At 28.2% G+C, this 4,754-nt stretch overlaps 1 long non-coding RNA gene across 1 annotated transcript; it reads right to left on the bottom strand.

Annotated features, from left to right (window-relative positions):
* Positions 1–2,000: 2,000 nt before the first annotated feature.
* Positions 2,001–3,322, bottom strand: LOC119613694. The gene is made up of 3 exons (XR_005232249.1): positions 3,212–3,322; positions 2,747–2,965; positions 2,001–2,669 (listed from the first exon to the last, which is right to left on the bottom strand). It is a non-coding gene; the product is annotated as an uncharacterized LOC119613694 (long non-coding RNA).
* Positions 3,323–4,754: the final 1,432 nt, after the last annotated feature.

Here is a 4,754-nt window from a genome sequence, read left to right as displayed (position 1 = left end):
TTCGTTGAATGGTTAGATGGATTTTTTGTTTAGTTGGTTTGTTAAAATCTCATAAAACTTACACCTCTAGTTAATTTGAAACATCAAAATATCATATATTATTAAATCTATCTTTATTGTGTTTTCATTTAATAATAAGCCAATTATTGTTATGCAAACCACACTGTTTATGCTGATCATTTCTAAAACTACTGTATTTTTCAATTTATAAACGAATCTTCACAAAAAAAATGAACAACAAAAAAAAACAAATAAATTTGTTTTCATAATAAAACCTCAAAGAAACACGAAAAAGTATCAAAATATACAGTTAATAGCCATCAATAAGTAGATTTGTTGGAAATACAATACAAATATTTTTTTTTAATAAATTTGATAAAATACCCACAAAAAAAAATATATATACAAACAAAATTTTGCAAAATATAATGGAATTAAGAAAAAAACGCCCACGTTTGAAATTTTTATATGTTTAGAAACAGGATTTATTTGAATTTCCAATCGAAATATCAAATGTCTTTTGAAAAATATTGAAATAATTAAGTGAACGAGCGAGCGAGTGAGCCAGCAATCGAATGATTGAATGAATTGTATAAAAATGTTTTGTGAATCATTTGAATATTTTGAATGAAACTTGAAATTGTGTTTATGAGTCTTGTTTTTATAGGAAACTTAATACATCATTAAGTTCCAGCATTAATTGGGAACATGGATATTAATTTCCAGTTTTCAATATTTATACTGATTAAGACAAGAATATATTTTTGCTATTTTATTATGGGAAGCATGATCATTTAAAATTCTGTAAAGAAATCGAAAGAAAAGAAGTTAATAGACTAATGAATTAATTAGTGATCAATTCTAGAAGACTTGTTAGAGAGAATTTTTGTAGAACCCTACCAAAAATTTAAGAACTTGAAGCAATCTATAGCTTTGACTGTAGGTCAGCTTTAGCTGCAGATACTATATATATGTCTATAATCCGGACTATAGATCAGTCTATTTTGACAAAAGATCAGTTTGTAGTCTGTACTATAGATCAGTCTTGACTGCAGATCAGTCTAGTCTATATAGACTATAGATCAGCTTATAGTTTGCTTTAGAATGCTCTATAGTCTTGACAGTCTATAGTATTGTATTTGCATCTTTAAATAGTTTTGACTATAGATCTGTCCAAAGTCTTGTCTTTAGACCATTAAATAGTTTTGATTATAGATCTGTCTACAGTCCCGACAATAGATCAGTCTATACTCTGGACTATGAATCAGTTTTTAGACTAGATATAGTTATAGAATTGGTTTATAGATCAGTCTTGACAATAGATCAGTCTGTAGTCTCAACAGTCTATAGTCTTGACTATAGATTAGTCTATACTCTGTACTATAGATCAGTTTATAGTCTTGACTATAGATAACTCTATAGTCTTGGCTATAGGTCGGTCAATATTCTTGACTATAGATCAGTCTATAGTCTTGATTATATTTCAGTCTATAGTCTTCAATATACATCAGTCTATAGTATTGACTATACACCAGTCTATAGTCTTGACTATAGGTCAGTCAATATTCTTGACTATAGATCAGTCTATAACCTTAACTATAGATCAGCCTATACAGTCTTGACTATATTTCAGTCTATACACAGAAAAAAAATTACGACAAATCAATTGTCATATTAATAACCAAATTTGTAAATACAATTATTTTTTTAATTGAAAAGGCACCAACAACGGTTTTTGTGCATACAAAAAATATTTTTGTTATTTAAAATTGGTAACTTTTGACAATATTTTTCAACAACTAGTTTGTAAAATAGAACTACTATATTGTTGACAACCAACAATTTTATTTAAACAATGGATTTATTATATTGAACAATTATACTGTTGGTGGTTAATTTTACTTTCTATAATAAATTTGTCATATTTTTTTAAATAAAAAATGCAATTTTAATATCATTTCTATTATTTTTATTATAAATTTTAAATAAATGGTTTTACAAATTACTTTGTTTTAGATAACACAGGCTAACAAATTTTAACCCAAAGGCCAAAATATTTTTTTCTAAAGGATTGAGCTGCGCTGAATCCAAAGCTGACTTCGAGTTATCGTGTTTTTAAGATCAAAAGATCCCGTTTTGGCCATATTTGAGCCGTTATAACAGCGCGAAGACATCTTTATTTATAAAATTTGTTATGTTGTCTTAGTGTTCGATCTGTCGACTTTAAAATAAAGCTTTAACCTCAGATATATCTTTTTTTCATCGAAATATATATAATACTTTTTGAATTTTCCGCTGAAATGTTTGCTGTAAAATAAAGACAATTTATTTTTTGAATTTATAGCTGTTTTTTACTTTGGATTATGATATCTCAAAGTAGGAAGAAAATATTACAAAGTTAAACCTTTATTTAAAAGACGAAAGATTGGACTTTCAGACGACACAAGAATATAAATAAAGATGTGATTGCCATGTTATAGCGTCTCAAATCCTAATGTGATAGAGAAATTTGAGTTTAGAAAAGTGTACTTTGGTCTCTGGGGTTCGACTTTTTATAAATTTTGTTGGCCACTGTAATTTATAATAACTCTGCACTAAGCTATGAATCTTGAACAAACATCGTACCCAGTTAAAGAATTCGTTACTGCATTTACAACCATTTTTGTAGTCTATTAAGACAAGTTTTATTTAAAATATTATTGAATATCTAATTCAAAGTGTATAAAAGGAAAAACATATGATCTACCTATTCTTCCTGCTTCCAGATTTGTAACGTATTTGGCTAGGAGTTTTACATTATCAAATTGTTATCTTAAGATATACAAATTTAAAACCAGTGTCCCGGTTGGGAAGGCTTATGTTGGTAACGAATATATCGCAAATGCAGTGTTCTGAAATTAAATTTAGTGGGTTTTTCAAAATATGTCCAATGGATACCACCAACTTAACCAGGAAGTTTCACAATCTTAAAAAGTAAAAGATGATGGATTAGTTTAATTATATGTATATGAGTAGTCCAATATAAAGCTGCCTTTACACTGTCTGTGCTTTTGAGTCGTATGCTTAAATAACTTGTATAAGGTTTTATTAGCATAGGACATTCCAAAACCATCAACTTGAAATAACTTTTATGAATTCAATGGCTGTACAACTCAAATGAGAACTCAGATAATGTAATAGCTGCTTGTGTGAACTCAATAACTAGTCTTACCTCTTAGTTTAGCGCAATTCCATTCTTCAGCCATCCATATTTTATTTTTCTTATAAAAGAAATTTATAGAAACAATTGTTTCTTACTTTTGACTTTTAATTTCATTTATTTTTAATATTTTGATATAATATTTTTAATCAACTTATGAAAATTGTCAATATGATAATTTACAAACTTGTTAATAAAAAAATTGTTAACAATATCAGTTAACAGTTAAACAATTTTATATAATTACTTGTTAATATTAGTTATTTTTTTCTGTGTAGTCTTGACTATACATCAGTCTATAGTCTTGACTATACATCAGTCAATATTCTTGACTATAGACCAGTCTATAACCTTAACTATAGATTAGCCTATGGTTTTCACTATAGATCAGTCTATAGTCTTCACTATAGATCAGTCTATAGTCTTGACTATAGATAAGTCTATAGTTTTCACTATAGATCAGTCTATAGTCTTCACTATAGATCAGTCTATGGTCTTCACTATATAGATCAGTCTATGGTCTTCACTATAGATCAGTCTATAGTCTTGACTATAGATAAGTCTATAGTTTTGACGATAGATAAGTCTATAGTCTTGACTATAGAAAAGTCTATAGTCTTGACTATAGATAAGTCTATAGTCTTGACTATAGATAAGTCTATAGTCTTGAATATAGATAAGTCTATCGTCTTGACTATAGATAAGTCTATAGTCTGGACTATAGATAAGTCTATAGTCCTGATCATAGATAAGTCTATTGTATTGACTGTAGATAAGTCTATAGCCTTGACTGTAGATAAGTCTATAGTCTTGACCATAGATAAGTCTATAGTCTTGACTATAGATAAGTCTATTGTCTTGACTATAGATAAGGCTATAGTCTTGACTATAGATAAGTCTATAATCTTGACTATAGATAAGTCTATAGTCTTGACTATAGATAAGTCTATAGTCTTGACTATAGATAAGTCCATAGTCTTGACCATATATAAGTCTATTTTCTTGACTATAGATAAGTCTATAATGTTGACTATAGATAAGTCTATAGTCTTGACTATAGGTCAGTCAATATTCTTGACTATAGATCAATCTATAGTTTTGACTATATTTTAGTCTATAGTCTTGACTATACATCAGTTTATAGTCTTGACTATACATCAGTCAATATTATTGACTATAGACCAGTCTATAGTCTTCACTATAGATCAGTCTATGGTCTTCACTATAGATCAGTTTATAGTCATGACTATAGACAAGTCTATAGTCTTGACTATAGATAAGTATATAGTCTTGACTATAGATAAGTCTATAGTCTTGACTATAGACAAGTCTATAGACTTGACCATAGATAAGTCTATAGTCTTGACCATAGATAAGTCTATAGTCTTGACTATAGATAAGTCTATTGTCTTGACTATAGATAAGTCTATAGTCTTGACTATAGATAAGTCTATAGTCTTGACTATAGATAAGTCTATTGTCTTGACTATAGATCAGTCTATAACCTGGACTATTGATCAGTCTATAGTCTTCACAATAGATCAGTCTATAGTCT

This window comes from Lucilia sericata, unplaced genomic scaffold (assembly GCF_015586225.1).
Source record: "Lucilia sericata isolate MDLA Ls3-8-SP2 unplaced genomic scaffold, ASM1558622v1 Contig002248F_arrow, whole genome shotgun sequence".
In the NCBI taxonomy this organism is placed as follows: Eukaryota; Metazoa; Arthropoda; class Insecta; order Diptera; family Calliphoridae; genus Lucilia; species Lucilia sericata.
Note: the sequence above shows the minus strand (reverse complement) of the source record. Positions and strands in the feature narration are given on the sequence as shown.